The 11,556-nt window shown below is 41.7% G+C and overlaps 1 protein-coding gene and 1 long non-coding RNA gene across 7 annotated transcripts in view; one reads left to right on the top strand and one right to left on the bottom strand.

Annotated features, from left to right (window-relative positions):
• LOC310902101 (uncharacterized protein) overlaps positions 1-11,556 on the top strand; it is a 176,498-nt gene that overhangs the window by 111,101 nt on the left and 53,841 nt on the right. Inside the window, exon 10 of one of the 4 annotated variants that reach the window (XR_014586485.1) lies at positions 4,154-4,913. The exons of the other annotated variants lie outside the window; for them this stretch is intronic. The gene's annotated coding sequence lies outside the window, so the exon portion shown is untranslated. Of the gene's footprint in view, positions 1-4,153; positions 4,914-11,556 lie in introns of those variants that run through there. 4 annotated transcript variants of the gene reach the window in all.
• Positions 7,142-11,556, bottom strand: part of LOC310902107 — a 29,762-nt gene continuing 25,347 nt past the window's right edge. For 2 of the 3 annotated variants that reach the window (XR_014586492.1, XR_014586494.1), the window contains 2 exons: positions 9,210-9,309; positions 7,142-7,278 (listed from right to left, as the gene is read on the bottom strand). This is a non-coding gene — a long non-coding RNA (uncharacterized lncRNA). The remainder of the gene's footprint in view (positions 7,279-9,209; positions 9,310-11,556) is intronic. The other variant, XR_014586493.1, reaches the window with a different exon arrangement.

Genomic DNA, 11,556 nt, shown 5'->3' with positions numbered 1-11,556 from the left:
CTGCAGGCTGAGAACTTTTCCCAGGCAGGGAGTGTCTCCCACTGTCGTGGAAATTTGAATTAAATTGTAAGTAAATGATAAAGGAAGATTATCTTCCTGGTCATGTCCATAGAAAAAAATGCAGTAGGCCTTATTGGCACAAACACTTGAAAAACACATGCTGCTTTGCTGCGAGAGAAACTGGGAAATCATAGGCTCTCTTCAAATGAGGATTTGTATCTGATAGCCTGCAACTCTCAGAAACAACAAAACTGAAGATACTCAGCATCTATCAGAGGTGCACAGAACCCTACAGTGCCAGTTCAGAAGACAACAGTATGTTGCTTGACATCAGTCTCTTACACTGAGCAGAGAGCAAGCAAAATAAAGGAATCACAAAGGCCTTTTTGCCTAAAAAGAAAGGCCTGGAGAGGAGTGTCAGTGCTGTGGAGGGTTAGGAGTGGAGAAGTCGGTGAATTGTTTCAGGACCTTGGACTCTTGCACCACCTTCCCACATCAGGGTGACCTGTGGGGTGAAGCTGCTCTTTGGAGCCTTACACACTCCAGGAGGCTGCTCACACCTATCTACATCGTCAGTTCTTCTCTGGAAGCTACAAGTAGTACAACACAGCACGAATGATCCCAAGATGCACTTGCTCAAGCACAGTCCTACTTCTGCTCTCTGTTTCTTTTGCCACAATATCCGAGAGGAACCCAGGCAGTTTAGATTTTCTGTCTGATAATCTGTCCTCTTAGGGAAACCATGAATTCAAAGAATTGGAATGGTTAAAAACAAACAGAAAATGTAAGAAAGCTGTTTAGCATAGGTTAAGGCCAAGATAAGTATCTGGTTGGTTATTCACAAAAAGGGCTGCTAGAAATGCATACCTACACATTCTTTACTCTCAAATAATGACGTACAAATAGCACTAGAGATGCTGAGCACTGAAGTTTATTTTCTCCTGCTGGTGGTATAGCTCTAAAATAAGAAAAATTGTGTTGAAAATCTGCATCACCAATACTGGTGAAGTGTATGCATAGAGCTCAGTACGTAAAGATGTGTTTTATTAGTGACAAACTAATATGCATGTTCCTAAAGATTAAGCTTAGATCCCAAAAGCTGCGCGCCGCCGCCGCCAGAGGGCAGGGCCCCGCCGCCCGGCCCCGCATCCCCGCTGCACCGCGAGCTTAGCAGGTGAGCTGGCAAGGGGCGAACAGCCTGTTGGGAATAGCCAAGCGAGCAGGGGACTGCAGGGGGAGGCTCCCTCCTCAGAATAAGCACCTCGGGACATGCAGGGAAAAGAATGAACATATAAAAAGGAATCAGCGGTCAGGTGGGTACAGCTATAAGTATGAGGAAAGATGCACTTTCAGATGAAACAAAGCTCTGCTAAGGCATCTATGATATGTCTTCTGCAAAATCCAGTAGTAGGCTGAGCATGTATTCCCACTAGTCGCACACAGCTGGCCACACACACGTGCGCGTGTGTGCACACACACACACACAAATGGGTCTCTCCACTGACCCGCAGAACCTTACAGTCTCTCCAGTAGTTGGCCTGGACCTCCTGATCAGTAGCCAACTCCTTTGGTTGCCTCACTCAGACACATATGTATCCGGCCCAGACCTGGCTCCCAAGCCACTTATCCTATTTGCAGATAGTCCAGCTTGATACTCGCTGCCACTCAGTCAGACACTGACACACATACACTTGCTCACTGCAGTTGGTGGCACCACACATGCATGGACACCTGACTCCAGTTTGTGGCATGTAGATCTCCGTCCATACACATGCACAAAAATAAGGAGTCCCTTACCAGAAAAATAATTACAAATGGAGTTTATTTAGACAGGACAGACTGCTGATAATGCACAGCATACAGCCAGGCAAGTGTGCTGACCAACAACTTGTTCAAAAGCAACCAGACCCTTTTATTCCCTTATCACTGTTTTCCTATGCTTGTTCCTCCCTGAACAGCCCTGAGTTGTCTGTTTCCCTGCCAGTTGTTCATCCCCTACATACCCCATCATAAGTTTTTTACAATCTCCAGATGCTTTTCCCTGCATTCTATAAGAAACAGCTCTCTAAATTTAAATAAATAAATAAATAAATAAAAAGGAAAGGAAGGGAAGGTTAAAAGATTCAGAGATCTTTTGAAAGATTCAAGTGTGGCCCAATACAGAGCACAGGCCACAGATCTTCATTCAGTAACTTAGAGCTCTGCTGCACTCACCTTTCTCCCCCTTCACCAAAGACAGTGACTGGGGACAGTAGGTCATGCCCCACTGCAGCCAGGCAAACCACCCTGACTGAACTGCCACCTGCTAGCCCCAGGGGCACCACTACAGAGAGCTGCACCTGGGATTCGCTGACATTTCTGCAGACCAGAAGAGTATCATCCAGCATGAGTGAAGCTGAAATGAGCAAAGCTCATGTATGTGTCTCAGGATTTAAAGCAAATGTAGATTTAACAAGATGCCATTCTTCATGTTCATCCCATGCAAACCTTGAAAATTCCTGAGTTTTCCAGGGACTGACAGAAATTTTCCTCTTAAGAGGACTGCAAGTTTTAAACAACTCAGCTTCATTACTTGCAACCCAAAGACCCTCTTTTTTGGTATTTAAATGAAATCTAAGTATATATTTTCTCATTGCTTCAACATAAAAAATGTACAAGAAAAATTGTTCCTGATTCAACATTAAAACTTTATTCATTCCAGGACTTGGCAATAATGTATAAACCTCAAGTCAATAGCTGTAAGTGAACTGCACATTTCTTGTCACAGTACATTTAATTAAGCTCTCAAAGGTTTTAATTTTAAAATACTTTTTTTTTTTTTTAATTTTAGACTCTCCTGGTTTCTTTCATAATATAAATGGGAAGAGTTATTTGCATGGTCCAATGGGAATATCTAAAAGAAAGCATTAAAACTGAATTTTCAAGCTCTTTTCCTTCCCAGCTCAGTTACCAAACGAATATCCACCACCACTGCTCAGGCAGCTGCAAAACCTGAGAATGGTGTAACCCATTTTCAGCATGAAGAGTATCACCTATATGGATTTAAATGGTGTGTGTGTAAAATAATTAAGTTTTTTGATAATTGGAGGCAAACTAGACAAAGTAAACTAAACAAGGAAGAATTTGGCAGCTCATCAAGCCCCCCAGTGACACCATTGAGCAACTGTTCCCAAGGCTCAGCCATGCCCCCGGGAACACAGGAAAACTGTGTACATGGCATATCAGTGCACACCCCAAGTCTGTTTAGCCGTGTAATAAGACAGACAATTAAATAGTGGTTTCAGCATTTTTATTTTTTTTTGTATGCATAACATATTTTCCTTCCCCAGGGAGCTCCTCAGAAGAGGGGACTGAGGTTGCCCCTGCTTCCTTTAGAGCATTCAGAACCCAGGCAGAAGGCAAGGGCAGGCAAGAGAACCCTACCATAGGATGTAACACAACAACACTATTCCTCAATAGCAAACTGCTCAATCAGGAGATTTCAAAACACTCACAAACATCCACTACTTTCTTTAGAATGTATTTTCCCAAGGTCATCATAATCAGTGTTTTACCTATTAAACTTAATTTTCTTGAGAAAATATATGCTTTACAAAAGTCTAAGTCAGCCAAGTCAGTGACATACAGTGCCATTTAAAAGCTCTAATTATTTTGGATTAAATTTTCTGTCAGTGAAAAGCAGACAGAATGTATGGAATTTGGCTCCACTAATAAAAGTAGTGAACATTTGCTTTATGTTCCCCTTTCTGGAAAAAAAAAAAAAAAAAGTGCTCATTTCAAAAAGGTCAAAATTTACAGGGGGGAAAGGCAGGCTTAAATCCTTAAAATGCAGCAGGTTTAGCTCTATCCCTTTTCACTGGACTATAGGATCTTGTCTGACAATTAAAGAAAATTAAAGCCAGATGGTATAGTTACAAAAGTTTTCCATTCTAATCTTTTAAAGCAGCATTGACACACTTGGAAAGAGGTAAAAGTACTTGTGCAAGGAAAGCACCAATACACTCCCTGTAAGTGGGAAGATTCTAAGCATTAAGACTTGTTGGCTGCATGATAATAGTAAGTGGCAAACATTGCTCAATGAAATTATGTTTATTTCTCTATTAAATAATCCTTATACTTTTTCTCTCTCTTCTCTTCCCCTTTCCACCACCAGGAGTCCCACAGACATTAGGGCGTGGTAAGAACCGATAAAAGATTTATACATACATGGTAGGTTGTTTTTCTAATGAAAAGTCTTCCATTGCAAGACATCATAAGGCCATTTGAGAGATATTCCTCTATCAATAGCAAGTTGGCCCTATTTAGTGGAAGTTTAGAAAGTACACTGTCAACTTAAATTTGTACCCAAATTTACAAAAACAGTTTAGAAATCCATAAAACTAATAGGAATGTTTACATGATTTAAAAACATTCCAGGAAAGACTGTAGCTCTTAAACAAATCGGCATGTCTCAATGTGTTTGAAGCCCAAACACTGAAGCACCAGGCACCCAGCAGTATAACTTGCCTTCAAACACTTTTTTTAAAAGATGCTCTTCATTGCTTTAAAAAAAAAAAAAAAAAGTTCTAGCAAAAACAAGTAGGAATAAATTAATCTCATGAATGACTAATGAGTGAGATATAGACAGAGGAGTTACAGGTATGCAAGGCTAGATCCTAAGCAGGTGTGGTGGTGATTGCCATAGAAACAGGGAGCTGTGGCTATGATTTATGAATTTGCAGTAGCCCTTTATGGGCACTTCAGGCCTTCACGATATGGATCTAGTGAAGAATAGCCAGAATATGTTCCAATAGGTGATAAGTTCCTGTGAGTATTGGTTGATAGTCGGCTGAATATGAGCCAGCAGTGTGCTCACGTGGCCAAGAAGGCCAACAGCATCCTGGCCTGTATAAGAAGCAGTGCGGCCAGCAGGTCTAGGGAGGTGATTGTCCCCCTGTACTCGGCTCTGGTGAGGCCGCACCTCGAGTACTGTGTTCAGTTTTGGGCCCCTCGCTACAAGAAGGACATGGAGGTGCTTGAGCGAGTCCAGAGAAGGGCAACGAAGCTGGTGAGGGGTCTGGAGAACAAGTCTTACGAGGAGCGGCTGAGGGAGCTGGGATTGTTCAGCCTGAAGAAGAGGAGGCTCAGGGGTGATCTTATCACACTCTACAGGTACCTTAAAGGAGGCTGTAGAGAGGTGGGGGTTGGTCTATTCTCCCACGTGCCTGGTGACAGGACGAGGGGGAATGGGCTAAAGTTGTGCCAGGGGAGGTTTAGGTTGGATGTTAGGAAGAACTTCTTTACTGAAAGGGTTGTTAGGCATTGGAATGGGCTGCCCAGGGAAGTGGTTGAGTCACCATCTCTGGAGGTCTTCAAGAGACGTTTAGATGTAGGACTTAGTGATATGGTTTAGTGGAGGACTTGTTAGTGTTAGGTCAGAGGTTGGACTCAGTGATCTTGGAGGTCTCTTCCAACCTAGATGATTCTGTGATTCTGTGAAGTTCTTCTCTTTTCTTGGCCTTTTTGTCCTTTTCGAGAAGCATAGCAACTCAAAACTGGCCTGTGTCAGCTAGCAGCCAGTGCATCCCCTTTCTGAATGACACCATGGCTTAATGATCCCCAGCTGTAGGCCATCAACTCCACAGCACAGGGCTGAAGATGAGGCTCTGCTTTGAAAAACAGCTCTCGCAGTGTCCCCTTCCTAAGGAAGGCAGCAGGAAGGCTTCATTCCTAATGGTCAGCCCACTGGAGCCTGGAAGTCAGCCCAGATCCTTTTCTTGGTCCCTGCAGGATTAGCTATTTTACAAGGAAAATGTGATACCAGTTTCATTAATGATACACTAGTCAGAAGAGAATATACATCAGCTTCTCTTAGTGCTGTTACTAGTTTTATGAATCGGGGCCTTTAAAAACTTATCTGTGTTGCCATTTTAGTCAGCAACCAAGACTTGACACAAAACCAGATGGCCAGGAAAGGGAACAAGAAAGGGCTGTCTTTAAAGGGGCTTTCATCTATTACAATCACTATTTTCCTATCAGATATCAGGCACTTCTAATCATCTATCCCATCGCAGTGCAATCCAGAAGGAATGGAGAGAATCACCCTGTGTTGATGTTACCAGCCTGTATCAATGCTGTTACCAGATGTAATGATCTATTTTCTAGCTCTTCACAAGTGTTTTCGTCAAGGGATGGGGTTCCATGCAGTTGAATTCAATAAATACATGTGTAGTTTGAATGACTCTCAGGTTTAGGTGTGTGTTTGCCTCCGGAGGAAAAGGAGGATGAAAACATGAGAAAGACAATTAGTTTATTCTCTAAGGATACTCTACACTGCATTCCTTTCACCCCCCTTTCTCTGAGTCGAGGAGTCAATATGTTTATGCTGAAGATGGCAAGATATAGCAGTCTCTGTCCCTGTATGCCCTGTTAAGCTGCCCTTTCAGTTCCACTTTATCAAATATAAGGAAAAGCATCAGCACAGACATGCAGGTGCCCAGTAATAATTTAGATTTATAAGTGCAAGTGTATATTATATAAGAAATAAGAAAACCATATATTTGTCAGCTTAATGGCTTAATATGATACTTGTCATATTCATTTATTTACCTAAGGTTTGTGTGGGAATCAGGCAGTGTCACAGTACTTTCTCCTAATCCCTTGTGGGTACACCTAAGAGTAGCTCCAGATCAGCCAGAATTTGGAGAGCATATTTGGGATGGACACAAAGGCCACAGGAGTGCACCTCGCTCTGAAACCATGGCAGAGATCACCGGAACCAGTAATTTACCAGCCAAAACAAAATGTTCTCTCCTCCATGGGAATTCCAGAGCATACCTCCAGCCTGAAACTCTGTGTGGGGCATGTGTGTTGTATGTGAATTTTTCCAAGAAGTAAAATCCTTCCTCTTCAGAAGCATCTTCCATACCCCCAAAATAAATAAATAAATAAATAAATAAATAAAGGAGAAAAAAGGGAAAAGGACAACACTTCAACTATTCCAGGGAGAAAAAACATGACAACAGTCCCAGTAAGCTGGATGTGCAAGAAAAAGTAACCAGCAGTCTAACTAAAGAGGACCAAAAAGGGAGCCTTTCAAAGTGACTCACTATAAAGCATAAAAAAGGAACGTGCATAAGCAAAGTTCTTCAGAGCAGTCATGATCTCTTCTGTCTGCAACTCTGTTTTGGAAACGCGAGCCAGCATCACAGCGTGTGGACAGATGACTCCAGGCATCTTTCTCATGACATATTCCTACAATCCATCCATGGCTCAGCAGCTTTCTTGGTCATTATCCCACTGAAACAAGGCATAACAGGGAACACTGAGACATATTCCAGATAACAAGAGCTTGACCATATTCAAACTGCTCTTGTGGAATAGAAATCCCAGGAACCAAGCCGCCAACTAAATAGGAGAACAACAGACTGGTTGTTTGGTGAGCAGGTCTTGTTTGCTTTTTTATATGGAGGACATGAATCAGATTAACCGTGTTCCTGTGCTTGTCTGAGACAGTTATGGAACAATGCTAGAAATGCTGCTCAATGTCCACATAAGAACTGCCATCATGGATATACTTAAAACCAGATTATCAACAAGGTGTTTTTTTTCCAGATGATTTTGGTCCTTAGTGGAGACAGCCAAATAAAATGAGTCCACAGCTCTTTCATACTCTGTACAGGTTGAGTCAGATCTCCCTCACACCTGGTGAGCATTAACAACCTCTACCTTTCTGACATGGGACCTCCAGGTGGAAGTACAGCCACACACAGCCCACAGCCTTGCAGGTGCACATGGAGACAAAGCAGCTGTTAAGATTCCAGAGCTGAGGTCAGCTCCTGCTCCCCCTGCCTTTGCAGCAAGGGTGCATGCATCTGTAGGCAACTCAAGTACATACCATACTTGTACATCTTGTGCAATGTCAGTGAAATCAAACAAGCCTGTGTAAGAGCTAATATTAGCCAGCCCTCAACTACTCAATAATTCAATTTAATAACCATCCATTTAAAAAGCAGTTTTCATTTAGCTGTGCAACATAAGTAAAATGTCAGCTAATGTTACTAAAAGACAAAAATGTTATTTCCATAACTTCAAAAATCTCAAGCACTTAAAAGCCATAAAATTCATGTCTAAAGACACCAGTTCTCACCAAAAATTAATTAATTAATTAATTAAAAGCTATAAAAAGCACGTCATCACAACAGTAATGGTATTTGCACACAATTTTATCAGAACTCAACACTACATACTTTCTTTGCTGTGAACCACAAGCAAACTCTTTCTCAAGAAGCAGCAGTTATTAGCACTTCCTGAAAATCATTGGTCAGTGGATATCTCATCTCTAAAAGCAGCTCTTTATATCTGCTGGTCAGAGCTAAAGTTATAAGTCAATAGCAATGGTCTTATGTCTGAGAGATATGTTTAAGATGCATGAAGTTAGGGGTTCTGCACTTGATCTCCCACGTTTGCTTTTTATGAAGGACATTGTAGGGACCACACTGCCTCTTCAACAGCTACAATTGTTTGTTTTGGAATTATTAACCTCTCCCAACCTTATTCCAATTCAAAGACGTTCTGAAAATTTTTTTCAGCTTTCCTTTTTGACCCCCTAAAGAGGAAGATACTTCCTCCTTATACCTTGCTGCCAAGATCCAAATTTGTAGTTTCTGGATTTCCGTGGTAACAGGTGGTGATGTCATAAAGTCACTAAATGGTACAGGGAGACACTATGCTCTGTGCAGCCGTGAAAGTCTGGAAGAGAACAGCTAGCTAGTTCTCTGCCTGGCTGCCAATATCATTCACCTCCTCTGCCTTCCCAGCTCTGTACAGACTATCTGCATCATTTTGGAGAGATCCCCAGAAGGCGTGAGTCCTTTGGAAAGTGAGTGGAAGGTGTAGACATATCTGCTCTTATTTCTAGTGTCTCAGTCATGAGCCTCTTGTGAAATCAGTATGCTGAGAAGTGTTTCCTAGTGAGGTTTGTATCTGAAATGATATTCTCAGCTTTTTGTTTGTCACTGGTGTAGCTGTCAACCTGCTCAGAATGGGCAGCAAGCTCTGCTTCCACACCTCACTGTCACTAACAGAGACTGGTGAGCTCCTCTGTATGTCAGTACCCTTGGCAGAGCTGGGTGGCTGGCTCCTGATCACCCTGCGTTGTGGTGCCATTATACGAATACTTTAGGAAACAGGGGAACAAAGAGGGAGGGCATAACACCCTTATTTCTTACCTGGAGAATGACATCCAGAAACACACACGTTCCCAGCAGAATCCACACATGCACAAGTGTACTGCTCCATTGGATGTTTGATTCTATTTCACAAGGACACCTGCAAACATTATAGTCTATGCACCGATGAAAAAAAAGCTTTTCTGTCATCAAATACTATGAAATAAAAGGAACAAACACAGAATTGGGTACATAAAAATCCTAATGCTTGTGTGCTGCAGACAGCCAGTTGCTTCCTTGTATATACAGGGAACAAAACTGGGGTTCCAGCCCTGAGGTAAGGCTCACAACCATACTGAAAGAAATAGGTCTGCATATTATTTTTCCAGATTAAGGGAGGGGAAAAAAAAAAAAGCTATTTATTCTAATTCAGGGCATTTCTTTTTGAGGAAGAGCACAAAGGAAAAGGAAGACTTAGGCATGTTACGCAGCTGTCAGCATGATTTGAATCTGAGTTATCTAATGATTTCAGAGCAAGACTGTCCTTTACACAGTCCCTGTCATGCTTCAACTGGATACTTTGAAGAGGGTAGAAAGTGAGGGAATTCTGTACAGAAAGAACTCAGAACTCATGTTTGCCAGCTGGACAAACATATTCCACCAGGACTGAGACACAAGAGTTTTCATATTTTTCAAGATCTGTAATCTACTCCTAGTAGACTAAAACTATTTTGTTTCACAGTCCAGTAAAATAAGCTTAGTATCCGTCAGCCAACCAAATGACTATTGGCTCAGTCTCAATGGGTTAGTTTCCCTCAGCCACAGGTTAGAGCACAACACAGCTCCCTTCTCCAGAAGGAGAAGTGCAAAGGTAGGATGGGTTGGCACTTAACCGAGCCTCATCCCATAACAGAGCAAGACAGAGTCAAGCATGACCTTGGACTGGAAAGCTTGAAAACAGTTTAAACATAGCCCAAGCCATCATCACAATCAGTGCCACTGGTACTACAGACCATATTCATGCATCTTAAGTTCATATACTGGCCTCTTCTCAATTTTTGCCATTAAGCCAGGCAGTGGGAGTTACAGGAAAGAGGGAGAGATGCAGATGAGCAGCAAGGTTATGAGAGCTTTTCCCTCTCCATCTCATCCTTCAGATGCAGCTCTAACCCCACTCAATGCCATCTGGTGGCAGACTAGTTTCTCACCAGCTCCTGCCATAGGGGACATCTCAGCAAATTTCTAAGAATTGTGCCTACCAAGAAATACTGTTCTTGTCTACATCAGTTGCTTCTCTAAGTTCAGTCTAAAGCTTTCTGGGGAAGCTTTCCATCCTACATCTGGTGCCTCTTCTTTACCTGTTCCTTCTTACCCTCAATCCACCAAATAATGAGTTTGCCTGGGATTCCACCAGCACCAAAAATTAATAAAGTACAATTTCCTTTGAGAGATAAAACCCCTGTAATTTCCCTTTTTTTTTATTTTTTATTTTTTAATATGGCTTTAGCCTAGAGCTAAGGTCTTGCATGAAACTAAAGAAAAAACAAGCAAACAAACAAAAAAACAAAGTCCCTAGACAAATAAGATGAATTCAGAGCATAGCAATGAACTCTACAGCACTCCCTAGAAAAGATGCCTAGGAAGAATATTGCTGCTAGAAAAGCAATCATCTCCACCACTGTTGCAAAGTGCTTCACTAGGGAGGGAAAGAAAGCCCTAGGCGGAAATTGGTATCAAGCTTATTTTATTAATTTCTGTTATTAGATCATAAAATGTTTGAAGTAAACAGGAGGCCAAACTGGGTGGCTGAAAGCAGTTATTCAGGAAAACATACTATGGGAGAGGAAACCTCTCCTGAATATTAGCAAGAAACATGAGGAGCTGCCCAGCTTTGGTCCCACTGAGGATATGGAATTACTGTTGGTGTTTTAACATTTTCAACAGTAATGGCTAATGGATATCTCTAAACAGAAAGCAGTTAAGGTTTTGAGGGCCCACCTAAGCATTTTGTTAGCTTCTTTAATAAACATAAGACTACCTGGATCTTAGAACCAAGAGTCAAATAAAAATATAACAATGTCATTTACTATAAGAAAGGGTGAATTGTCTCTGGTAATAGAACATTAAGAGCAATAAAACATGCAGTGCATCACCATGTTAGGCTTGGAAATATGTAATGGCATATTTTAACCTTAAGTGTTCTTTCAAGAGGTTAATGAAGTCAGGTTGTGTTTTTCAAAATACTTGCCAGGTTAATCTTTAACAGTCTAACACTGGTGACATTGGAATGCAAGAATAAAGGGTCATGTAATGTTAAATATCTGACTAAGGCACATTAGTTGTAGCGTAAGTGCAAGCAATGCATAAACTACAAAGGCATATGTCTGAGACTTCAAAGATGATAGTA

This window comes from Anser anser, assembly GCF_964211835.1.
Source record: "Anser anser genome assembly, chromosome: 6".
Lineage (NCBI taxonomy): Eukaryota > Metazoa > Chordata > Aves > Anseriformes > Anatidae > Anser > Anser anser.
The sequence above is the reverse complement of the archived record's forward strand: the minus strand, read 5'-3'. Positions and strand labels throughout refer to the sequence as shown.